The 13,640-nt window shown below is 32.0% G+C and overlaps 1 protein-coding gene across 1 annotated transcript in view; it reads left to right on the forward strand.

Moving 5' to 3' along the window:
* Positions 1–446: 446 nt before the first annotated feature.
* LOC141293364 (pleckstrin homology domain-containing family A member 6-like) overlaps positions 447–13,640 on the forward strand; it is a 121,712-nt gene continuing 108,518 nt past the window's right edge. Inside the window, exon 1 of the mRNA XM_073825393.1 lies at positions 447–493. The gene's annotated coding sequence lies outside the window, so the exon portion shown is untranslated. The remainder of the gene's footprint in view (positions 494–13,640) is intronic.

Consider the following 13,640-nt stretch of genomic DNA (forward strand, 5'->3'; position numbering starts at 1 on the left):
AAGAAGCACGCTATTACAGGAGGGAACCGAGTGTGGGAAAATGAAAAGTGCTGTGAGTATGTTTAAAAAAGGAAGTTGGCTGACAGGTTATATTTTTAAATACGGCCCTGTGGATGTACAACTCTCCTATTCATTTTCTTTATCGAATCTGGATTGGAGGGAAAAAATAGCTGGTCTTACGCACCAGGAAGGGATTTTCTCTGAGGTTGATGAGTGGAGGAGAAAGAAAGGAGAGGGGGAAATGATTGTCTGAGGGCCACCGGTGGTTTCAAGTTTCGCCGTCTTTACCCTGGAGCTTTTGATTCTTTGCTCTCCCTTTCTCTCTCACTCGCTCACCCTCTCTCTTTCTTTCTCTTCTCCAGCCACCCCCCCTTCAGACCACACCACCACGCTTCAGGAGCACAGTAACAGGGAGAAGAGAGGGAGGCAGTGAAGAAAGTGCATCGAGGGGACTTAACGGAGACGATTCTCAGCCACACAAACTCCCAGCAAGGTAGGATCACTTCTTTCTTTTGGGGAGTCTGTAGCTGGGTGGGAAAAGAGAAGGAAAGTCCTGCTTCTTCCATCCAAACGGCTTGTTTCTGTTCTGTCATTTCTCCAGCTCCAGGATAGATTTGAGAAAATCAATAGGTGCATTCGAGTTTTTGTATGTGTGTGTGTGTGTGTGTGTTCGATATGAAATACAAGGTGTCTAGACGGAGAATGTGGTTTGGATGCATTGTCTTAAGACCAGAATGTAGTCCAATGTTTCCTGTCTTCCAGAGAACAGATCTAGGTTAAATATGAGATATCAGTGTTTACATATGGGCATATCAAGTTTAAATGCAAACACCTAAAGGACTTCCTCTGATCTTCCTCTGAGAAGGGATGTAAATAATCCAAGATACCCTAGGGGAAAAGAAAAATACTTAAATGTATTTGAAGTGCAGTTATTTTGTGCTACGCATACTGCAGATACTTTACATATTTATGTGCTTGATAAACATATACTAAACTGGTGTTCTTAAAGTCTGCTGAATTGGAACAGTTTATTTTAAGCTTTATGCACTTTAGTTGTGCAGAAGTAGTGCTGAGGTCTAACTAAACATATACTGAAGTATATTTGATTGTGCTGAAGTGGAACTATTGCACGTATACTTCAGGTACACTTTAAATATCGTGCATTTAAAGACTGATATTATACAGAGATCATACAGTCCTTATTAATAGTGATATTTAAACACATTTTAGGCATAATATTAAAAATGTGCATTGTGCAATAAAAAAATACTCCAAATAAAGTTTAATTATAATTTTGTTTGATAGTTTTTCTATATTTATATAAGTGATATGTCAATAAATATGTTAATGGATATATGCATCGTGGTAGTTTTTTTTTTTAAATTACCTTTTGTTTTCATTTACATTTTGGTTCAATTTTTTGTTATTTAATAAAATTTTAAAGTTAATTTATTTTACTTTTAGGTCTGCTTTAGTTTTAGTTGTTATTAATTTCCAGCTTCACCCTTAATTTTTTTAAGTTAGTTGCCAAGACAGGATTTCTAATTTTCAATTTTATTTTATTTTATTTTATTTTATTTTATTTTATTTTATTTTATTATTTTTTTATTTAGTTTTATTTTATTTTATTTATTTCAGCTCTATTTCAGCTTTATTTGAATATTCTTGTTTTATTTTATTTCCACTTTCAGTTCAGTTTTAGTTAAGTTTAGTTAAGGTTTTGGCTTTAGTTTTCATTATTTTCCATTTTAAGTCATACTATGATTTTTAAATAATATTTTAAAGTTAAATTATTTTAATTTTGGGTCAGCTTCAGTTAAGTGTAAGTTTTAGCTTTAGTTTTAGTTGTTATTAATTTCCACTTAATAATATTAATGCTTTACCCTTAGCCTTTTCAGTCAGTTGCCAAGACAGCATTTCAAAAATTATTTTATTTTATTTATTTTAGCTTTATTTGAATATTCATGTTAAATAAATAAATAAATAAATATTTATTTATTTATTTATTTATTTATTCATTTATTTTAATTACCTATTGTTTTCATTTTCATTTTTGTTAAAAGTTATAGTCATTTTATGTTTTTTAATTTTAAAGTTAAATTATTTTAGTTCCAGGTCACTTTCAGTTAAGTGTAAGTTTTAGCTTTAGTTTTAGTTGTTAATAATTTGAATGCTTCACCTTTAACTTTTTTTCAGTTAGTTGCTAAGACAGCATTTACATTTTTCATTTACTCATTTACTTTAAGCCTTTCATCTAATATTTTTATTTTATTATTTTTTTTATTTTATTTTATTTTAGCTTTCATTTAATATTTTTACTTTATTTAATTTCAAATTTCAATTCAGTTTTAGTTACTTTTAGCTTTAGTTTTTTTCCTTTCATCTAATATTTTAATTATTATTTTATTTTATTTTATTTGTTTTTAGCTTTTTCAGCTTTATTTTAGCTTTAAACAAATGTTTTATTTCCTCTTTCAGTTCAGTTTTAGTTACTTTTAGTTAAAGTTAAGTTTTATCTTTAGTTTTTATTATTTTCCAGTAACTAATTTTCATGCTTATTTTTTTTTTAGGAAGTTTTCCAATAAATATATATTATTTATTTAATTATTTGTAGCTTTGTTTCAATATTTGTATTTAATTTTTTTTCATCTTTATTTCAATAGTCACATTTTTGTAGTTTTAGTATTAGTTAACTACAACATCCCTGGAATATACACACAGGAAGATGAACTGACTAAGTTATGATTCATCAGGTTATCTTAAAGGCAAAAAAACAAAAAAAAAAAACAGATGTCATTCACACATGCTAAGACAGATGCTGTCTGAGGTCATCCAGATGCCCAGGTGCACAGCACGCAACAGAAATGCCCTCATCTCTTCAAACCAAGCAAAAACTGTTAATTATAGTCGTGACTCATTCCTGAGCGGTGTTTCACAACCTCTGCTACTTGATTTACTCTTTTCTGACGAGAACCAGAGCACCTGTTTTTGCGACTGCGGTATATTCCAAAATCTAGAAAACAAACTGATTTGAAAACTGGGATGCTGCTGTAGGCTGTTGATATACATCCCGCATTCTGGGTTCAAACCTCTGATTAAAATAAGCCAAGAGGCAGCTTAAAAATTTAAATGGGAAACCATAAACTCCTGGGCTTAATTTTAGAAAGGAGCTTAGTGGCACGCGGTGGAACTGCGGTGCTGGTGTGAATTTTAGACTTGCTAATTTCTACGCTATATTTGGATTTTGGGGGAAATGCAAAGATGCTCATTTGTGATGGGCAGGCAGCCATCATCTGCAGAAAATACATAAATTAAACATTGAGAACTGTGCTGAAAGTTACTTGCAATGCAGTTTGTGTTCTAAAGCCTAATTTTTGCATCCACAACAGCATGGATATTAAAAGATCCACCCTTGCTGTAATCGCATGTTAATATATGATCTTTTTAGCATTGTTGCTATGGCAGAAGTCAGCTGGCAGAAGTTGGTTTGGCAGTGGCGGTGGTCAGATTGGCCGCTCTCTGGACCAGGCTGGCGTCCCTCGACGTGACTAGCACGGGGTGAATAGTTGCCTCGGTGTCTGGATGGACAGACTTGGCACTGGTCGAAGGATCAGGAGAGGTGAACAAAAAGCTTGAAGATGACAGACGGGAGAGGGGAAGAATACCCCACTTGTGTCCTGTGTCTAAGGAGCTCTTCAGTGTTCTGTGTGGGAGTGTGATGTTTATCTGAGTTTGTGTGGAGATAAAAGCTCGCTTAGACACACCTTTCTCCAAAATACCCTTGCTGCACACAAAGTCTGAAGGCAGTTTTGACTTTTTAAGGAAAGCTTTTACCACATTTCTGCTAATTGGGTGAATATCACAAAAACTGTCAAAGAAATTGCCAAGAAACTGTCCAAGCAAGACAGTTTAGGCATATCAAGCAGATAAGAAAATGTCTTAGCTTATCTAAGTAAATGAGAACAATTGTTGAATCATTTGTATGAATCTCATAAGAAGAAATATGTAGGGCATATTTAATAAAATACATAAAAATACATCCTGCATAATAAAAAATAATATTATTTTGTTTTGGCATTATTTTTATGACAGTCATTTAACCCCTTTACTCCATTGTAAGCTTATTAAAATGTGTCGGAATTACAGTAATGCAAAAATATTGTCAAAATTACGTTAAATTCAGTTTTTTTTGTGCTGAATTTATTGAATTTATTTTGTTTTAATAAAAATATGCATTGTGGTAATGGGAAATGTTATATTGTTATATCTTAAAAATGCAGTCAAGATGCAGTTTATTGATTAATTTATGACACATTAAAACGATTAATTATATCCCTAAAATAGTAGTAGTAGTAGTAATAATAATAATAATATATTAGTAAAAAAAAAAAAATATATTATTTTCTTTATTTTGACATTAAATATGACCCAGACATTTATTAATGAAATTCACAAAATTATTTAACTTATTTAATTTAATTTTATTAAAATATATATATTTAAATAAATAAAAAGCTAAAAATAATTTTCTTTAGGTTTTAAAAATCGAACTTTTTAAAAAGAAACTTGTATCGTGTATTTTTTTATTTATGTAGTTTTTTAATAAAATAAAATGTAATTTAAAAATTATTAAATACAGTTTCACAGAGTTTTTTTTAAATCACTTTGAAGAAATATACTTGGAACTTGGTGTAATTTTTATTTTATTTATTTTATTGTATTATTTTATTTTATGTTATTTAAAAAAAAAGAAATTAATAAAATAAAATTTAAATTAAAACATTTGAAAATAAGAAACAGTTTTTTTATCAGTTTGAAGAATATACTTGGAACTTGGTGTATTTTTATTTTATTATTATTTTATTTTATTTAAAAAAATAATAATCATAATTTAAATAAAATAAAATAAAAAAATAAAAAATTAGTTTCAAATCAGTTTGAAGAAATACTAGGACATTTGTGTATTTTTATTTTTATAAAATAAAAAACAAAGTAATTTAAATAAAATAAAATACAATTTAAAAAATAAAATTTCACAGAGGTAATTAAAATTCAGTGTAAAGAAATATTAGAAACTTGGTGTTTTTTTTTTAATCCACCTATTCTCCAAATGTTTTGTCCTATTTAGGGTTGCAGGATGCTAGATTAATTCTTTCCTTCAGTTTTTTCTAACCATGGTAATACAATTAGAACATTATAGATTTTGAACTACTGTTTAAATACCATAGATAAGGGGAAAACACGCAGAGCCATAGTATATTTAAAAGCAACCAAGTTTTACCATTGAATAGCATCAATAGCTTTACCAATACCACAGTATTTTTATTGCAAGGGTATGAGTCATAAAGATTCCAGACAGACATCCTTTAAAAAGCCAGGACTAAATAACAAGGCAAAAGTCTGTTGTTCACCAAAGAACACAGTCCTGAATAAAGGGCCGACGCTGTGAGATGAAACGGCAACTTGTATTGTCTGTTCATGATTTACTGTGCAAGGCCATCTGGGGTCCTAATTAGCCACTGCATTATTAGCAAAAGCCAGTATCCATAGGCGTATCCCCCCATCCAGCACACACACAGTGTAAATTAGAGCCTTCAGTATCTGTACGTTGTCTGCACAAGTCACTTCCTCCCACCTTTGTCTCTGGAGCATCATTTAGATGGCTAATATGAAAGAGAGAGAGCAGAAGATGAGGTGGGGCGCAGGAAGTCATACCAGACAGGGATTCGGGAGAGTGGGTTGACTTATGGTGCTTTAGTGATATGCTTCCTTTGTTCTGTGAACCGCTTTGGCCAATTTAATTGCCCTTTGAGTGGTCTCGCACTCGCTCTCTGCTGGGCCGGTCTGCTGGCAAAGAGATATTTTTGGCAGGTGTCCAGCAGGGGAGCTGTTATGATCATTATGCTACACAGAATGAGGCTGTAAATGAACACTAGTTCATAGCATACTAACCTTTACTATAAAAAAATAATAATATTTCAGTAATGAAGAAATTTTGTTAATAATGTTAATATACCAACTTACTGAAGTACTAAAATCATAAGAACATTAATCATTAAATTATTAATAATAAGCAAATTAATAAACAGTATGCGTAAAGAGAACGATGTCTAAAATCATAGTTGTTTTATCTAAACACAAACTTTTATTTAGGATGTGATTAATCACAATTAATTACGATTAATCTCGATTAATCGTTTGCCAGCCCTAATCTGAATATGCCTGCTTCTCTGTTATAGAGTAGCCAAAAAACAGTATTTGAAAAGTGAATGATGTCTGAAATCATAGTTATTTAATTTAGACACAAACTTGTATTTTATATTTGATTAATCACAATTAATTGTGATTAATCGTTTGACAGCCCTAATCGGAATATGCATACTTCTGTTATAGAGTAGCCACAAAAACAGTATGTGTAAAATCATAGTTATTTTGTCTAAACAAACTTTTTGCAGGATGTGATTAATCACAATTAATTGCGATTAATCATTTGCCAGCCCTAACCTGAATATGCCTACTTCTCTGTTATGGAGTTGCCACAAAAACAGTATGCGTAAAGAGAACGATGTATGAAATCATAGTTATTTTATTTAAACACAAACTTTTATTTTAGATGTGATTAATCACGATTAATCGTGAATAATCGTTTGACAGCCCTAAAATAGGCATACCTCTCTGTTATAGAGTAGCCAAAAAGTAGTATGTGTAGAGAGAACAATGCCTAAAATCATAATTATTGTATTGAAACACATTTTTTTTGGGATGCGATTAATCACGATTAATCTTTAACTACTTCTCTGTTATAGAGTAGCCAAAAAACAGTATTTGAAAAGTGAATGGTGTCTGAAATCAGTTATTTAATTTAGACACAAACATTTATTTTGGATGCAATTAATCACGATTAATCGTTTCACAGCCCTAATCTGAACAGGCATAATTCTGTTATAGATGATATGAACAGAGTACGATATTTGAAATCATAGTTATTTTATTTAAACAAAAACTTTTATTTTAAATGCAATTAATCACGATTAATCGCAATTAATCGTTTGACAGCCCTAATCTGAATATGCATATGTCCAAAATAATAGTATTCATAACAGTATGCAAAAAATATCCAGATGACCAGTACGACTATACTGCTTTCTTTTCTACATTACTGACAGTCAGATTTCAGTGAATCTGGCTAACTTTAAGATGTGTGATAATAACCCAGTGCTTTGGAGTTGGTGATTTCCGCTGATCTGCAATCAGCTTTTAAAGAGGTTACAGTAAGGTTGCGTGGGGAACCTGGTCCAAAGTCAGAGAGTATAATTGTGTTGCTTGTAGAGACCTGTTAATCACACCCCCAGTATTTCGCCACAGGCGAGAGGAGGAACAGGACAGAGTTAAATACCTCTGTTATGAGACGTCAGGCACACTGAATGCACCTTTGTCTAAACACGGCCGGATGTCATTGGGAAAGATGTGTTGACATCTTTTTTCAACTTACACATGTGACTCGTACAAGCTACTAATACACACAAACAAACATACTGTACGCTTTCCAAAACAAACCTACACCCAGAGATGGAACCTCATCCATCTGGACGTGACTGTTTGTAATCATTTTCCAGTCCGTGGAGAAATGCTTTTAATCATTTCCAGTGAACTGCTACTAACCTGACCTGGTCGCTGTAAAGGGTTCTGGATTAAAAGTTACAGGGAGCTCATTATTTCATTTTTTTTTTCTTTATCTCACCACATGTTGTTTCTGAATCGTTGCCATGGAATGGTTTCCCTCATGAAAAACAGAGTGTGTAATTAATGTGATCTCTGTTTATCAAGAGAGACTGTGGAGTTATTCTTGCAATATGGCCACAGGGTGTCGACGAGGAAGCATGTGTGAGGTTTTTTTTAATTAGTTGGAAGAAATATACTTGGAAACTTGGTGTATTTTTATTTAATTTTATTGTGTACATTTTTTAAGGTTTTATCTTTTTTATTAATATAGGACAGTATAGAGATGACAGGAAGTGAAGTGTGTGATAGAGAGAGGGGAGCAAGACTGGGAAAGGTTCACGAGTTGGGATTCGACCTCGGGATGCCCTTATATGTTGGTATATGTTTTATTTTATTTCATTTTATTTCTATTTTTGTATTTTTTATTTTTTATTTTTTTATTGTTTTAAAAGGCATTTTTGCCTTTTTTATTATTATATGACTATAGAGATGACCAGGTTTTTTTATTTATTTATTTAATTTAATTTTATTTCATATTTTTCCTATTCTCCAAATGATTTGTCCCTGTGTAGGATTCTGGGAAATACCTTCTTATAAAATGTGTTAATTATTTTTATTAGTAGTATTTTTGAGGAGAGAGAGAGGAGGGTGGGATTTTTTTAATTTGATTTGTATATTTAATTTGATTTAATTTTTTTTTAAAGATTATTATTATTTACTTATTTTTAATTTAATTTTATTTAATTTTATTATTATTTTTCTTCTTATTATTATTATTATTTATTTAATGATTTTTTGCATTTTTACCCTGCCTATAAAATGTGGTAATTTTTACATTTTTAATTTTACTTTTAGTTTTATTTTGTTTTTAAATTGTAAGATTATTATTATTATTTATTATTATTATTTTTTTTTTTGCATTTTTGCCTTTTTTATTATTATAGGACAGTATAGAGATGACAGAAGGTGAAGTGTGATTTTATTTTATTTTTTATTTTTTGTTTTATTTTGTTTTTAAATTTTAAGATTATTATTATTATTATTTTATTTTTTTGCATTTTTTCCTTTTTTTATTAATAGAGATGACAGAAAGCGAAGTGTGATTTTATTTTATTTTATTTCATTTTATTTATTTTATTTTGTTTTATTTTTTGTTTTATTTTGTTTTTAAATTTTAAGATTATTATTATTTTTCTTTTATTTCTTTTTTTATTTTTTTTGCATTTTTGCCTTTTTTATTATTATAGGACAGTATAGAGATGACAGAAAGCGAAGTGTTATTTTATTTTATTTATTTATTTTTAATTTTTATGTTTTTACAACATCTATTCTCCAAATGTTTTATCCCTATGAAGAGTTCCGGGAAAAGCCCTACCTATAAAATGTGTTAATTTCACAACACATTTTTTTTTAAATATTTTAATTTGTTTTCATTTTTGTACATTTTCTTTATATTATACAGATTATTTCATTTTAATAAAAAATACACACTTTGAGGTGAATTAATGCTGTAACATAATGTTGAATTATTTAGCACGATTATTTAGCTTCATGAGATGCATCCTGGGATGCTTTTTAAACATTATTGAAGTAGTTCCCATGCATGCTGACCACTTGCAAGATAAAAATATGAGCAAAAGGCAAAAAAGTGTTTCCAAACTAAAGCAAATTTGAAACTAGAGCAGCTGAAGATAACCAATATTTTACTGCTGGCCAGTAACATTCTGTTCTCTCATGCTCCTTTAATCTCCACCTGGTTATCAGCATTTTAATGCAAGCTCACGCCTCACAAGGGATTCCAGAATTAGTGCCACCGTTGATAAGATATAAAGGTTTAGTGCTCAGTAGGTTAGTCCACTCAGTGCAAGTGGCATACAAATAACCTAAATTCCTCATGTTCGAGGAACCTGCCAGTACCTGTTCTACTTTAGTCTCGCTTAGGCTAGGGATAATGGGTCTATCTGTGGCCCGTTTCATCCTTCCATCCTATCAAAGTGCGGTCTAATAATCTCTCTGATGGCTAATGAGAACGCAAATGGTGTTAAACTGTTCTTGTTTTCCATTTCTCAACAACATTAACCAAGAAAGAGCAGGTGTCCTGTTTTCTTAAGTTTTAAGTTTTGTACCCTACAGTTTGAGAAGAGATGCTTGTGGTTGTGTTGGTTTACAGATTAGCGGTAAATTACAAGTTAATGGTCTTGAATGAAAACAAAGGATTGTGGTGCTGGAATGTTTTAATTGGCCCAAGAAGGGGGAGATCTGTGGGTCTTACGAGACGTTAGACCCCAGGCAATGAATCAAGCTGCTGTGTGGTCGGACAAATAGCGATAAATAACATTCCCCAGCGGGCCTCGCCCAAGCATGCGTGTGCCTCAGATTATCTCCTGTGTTGAAAGGCCTCGACGTGTGAGTATGTGTGTCTGTGACTGGCCATCTGTGTTGACTCGCTCTTGATAAAGTCATTGAGGAGCCAAGCCAGGTCGAAGCCCGACCTTGACTTGCGCCAAAGGTGAAAGCACTCTAGACTCTTCATTTTGAGACATCGCAGACATAAATGGACCGGAATACCAGATCACATCTTTTCTCAGAAACCTCCCCCTTGCTGCACTCAAATATTTGCCTCTGGTTGTACTGTAGATAAAACCTTCTGCAGGGTTTCTATTGTACACTAGATCCATGTCAAGTCCTTTGTGTTTGATCCTGTCTAGCTACTTTTCTTCCTTATGAACAGATTGTATGTTTGACCGTGTGTGGACATTTGCATGTGGTTATGCTTATGTAACCAGAGCAAACAAAGTGTCCTCACACTGTTGCTCTGTCCCTCTGTTGGTTTCCCTCGCACCCCTTATCCACACACACACACACACACACACACACACACACACACACACACCGTCCTTTTCCAGTATAAATGTGTGTGTTTGTGCAAGGCTAGAGAGCTGGCACTAACTCCATGGTGACCAGGGAAGCATAAATAAGCCACCTGTCTAAAAGCCTTGCAGAGCTGGTGACTGAACACATGCTTTAAAGGCAGTCTATGTGGACTCTCACGTCCTCAAAGGCCAGTTGTTATTATATTATATATAATTTTGTTATTATTTACTCACACTCCTATCATTGCAAACCTTATTTCTTCTGTGGAACGAGAAGATATTTTGAAGGCTGCTGGTTGATGTTTTCCTTGTGATTATAATGAATGAAAAGTTAAGCCTTCAAGCTCTTAAACCTATTATAAAAGTGGTCCATATGACCTATGCATTATATTCTGAATGTTTCAGTGAAAAACTTCCCTTTCAGTGAGCTGTTTACCTGTAAGGTTGTCTTTTTTTAAGTCAGTGCGAATTCGAGAACTGGATCATTTTGATTCCTGGACAAATGTAGGGCCCTTTTGTTTCCACAATGCAGAGAAGACGGACAGAATCACAAAATCCAGTCATAAAAACAGAATTTACTGTATAACGCAGAATGTCCCAAAATTTGCCAAATGTTGGATACATGATTTAAAAGTAGTTTAGTACACTTAAATCAAAACTAGTGTATGTGAATATCAAGCTGCAAAAATACTATTTAAATATGAATCCTACATGTTCTGCATGTCTCTGTGTGAATGAATGCCATAGACATGCAGTTTTGTTTACTACACTAAGTGTGTGTGTGTGTGTGTGTGTGTGTGTGTGTGTGTACCTGGTATTCATCACGTTGTGGGGACCAAATGTCCCCACAAGGATAGGAATACCAGTAGATTTTGACCTTGTGGGGACATTTCTCAGGTCCCCATGAGGAAACAGGCTTATAAATCATGCACAATGAGTTTTTTTGAGGAAGTAAAAGTGTGCACAATCTCCTGTGAGGGCTAGGTTTAGGTGTAGGGTAGGTGTAGGGCGATAGAAAGTACAGTTTGTACAGTATAAAAACCATTATGCCTATGGAATGTCCCCATAAAACATGTAAACCCAACATGTGTGTGTGTGTGTGTGTGTGTGTGTGTGTGTGTGTGTGTGTGTGTGTGTGTGTGTGTGTGTGTGTGTGTGAAGCTTGCAGTGTTTTCAGCCTCTGCCGCCTCAATTTATGAGTACATAAAAACTATAAACATAATCTCTAGAACTGCTCTGAGAGTCACTTCATGGGCATTTTACCATTTCTTTTGAAAAAAACTACCATCATGTCATAAACAAACAGAAGCTTAAAGGTCTTCGCAGCAACCCGTCAAAATAAAAGTTTGGTTTATCTTGAAAAAACTGTGACAGAAACATATTACTGGATTTAATGATAGTACTACTACTACTACTAATAAAATTATTATTAAAATTATTATAAAATTATTATTATGTTATTTTTTAAAGAATATTTACCAGAATTGATTTAGCAGGAAAATATAAATACACAATGCAGTATTTCCTAATAAATAAATAAATTAATTAAATCAATTAATTAGAGATGTTTTTGATTATTATAATGTAATGAAAACATTAAAATGAAATCCAGAAAATTTTTATTTTTGTTAAACTTTTAATAAATTGCTGTTAAATTGTGTTTCAGGATGTCAGTTAATTAGAGATGTTTTTTTAAGTAATACAATTTAATTTAACCATTAAAACAGAGTCTACAAATATTAAAACGGAAACCAGAAACCAGAAAAATAAAAATGGAAAAAACGGAATTTGGAAAAAAAATAAAATGAAATTTGAGAAAAAAATAAAACTGATTTCAGAGGGCCCTGCAAATGATTCAGACTGCTTTTGTGAACTGTAACAGTTAATTAATTTACACAAATCATTTTCAAAACTGTGATTTGTTCCAGAATTGGACATTGCATATATGAACTCATGAATATGTGATATGATATCATGAAAATTTGTGACCCTGGACCCCAAAACCAGTCATAAGGATCTTTTGAATAAATAAGCTTTCCATTGATGTATGGTTTGTTAGAATAGGACAAAAAATTCAAAATAATTTTGAGAAAATCACCTTTAAAGTTGTTCAAATAAAGATCTTAGCAATGCCTATTACTAATCAAAAAATAAGTTTTGATATATTTACAGTAGGACGTTTACAAAATATCTTCATGGAACATGATTTTACATGAACTTTACTTAATATCCTAATGATTTTTGGCATAAAAGAAAAATCGATAATTATGACCCATATAATGTATTGCTGTCTATTGCTACAAGGTCCAGGGTCACGTTTTATAGTACTCTATTGTCATTTTGTAGCTTAACAGCCTTTTTGTTTTTATTACTATTGAAAAAATGAATGTTCTTAAAAAAAACACTTTTCGTGTTTTGATGATAAAAGCAAGTATTTAGAACATGTTTAGAACAATATGAGAGTAAATGCATAATGACAAAAAATATTTTGGGGGGAATTATCCTTTTAAGGACTGACTTGCATCAGGCCTGAGAGTATCACTATGGTTCCATGTATGTATCCAGTTTTTAAAGAAGATTCAGATTCTCTAATCCATTAATTAAAAAAAAAAAAAATTCACCAAAAAGAAAAAAATATATATAATAATTCATATACTTGTTTCATATTTTTTAATTATTATGATATTTTTTTATGCTGTTGTACCTGAAAGTAGAGGCATCTGCATGGCACATGCACATGTGCTTCTCCCCTGCATGCATGCAAAGGTGTTTGTGCCAGAACTTCCGAGCACACTTTTCCCATGAGTCCATTCTGGTGTACGATGATGTGTGAATGAGGTGGTAATGGAACAGGAAATGGATATGACCTTGCCTCATGTCACCACTTGATATATGACTTAGATTTCAAAGGGGTTTGAATAAATGCTCAATATATTACTGAGAAACTGTGAAGCCCTGTGGACATAAAGTTAGATCAAGCCAGTTAATGGCTGTTTTTACACATTTCTGCACATTTTTTATTTTTCCATGTTTCATTTTTGCAAT

The sequence above is a fragment of the Garra rufa genome, chromosome 20, assembly GCF_049309525.1.
Source record: "Garra rufa chromosome 20, GarRuf1.0, whole genome shotgun sequence".
NCBI classification, from domain to species: Eukaryota; Metazoa; Chordata; class Actinopteri; order Cypriniformes; family Cyprinidae; genus Garra; species Garra rufa.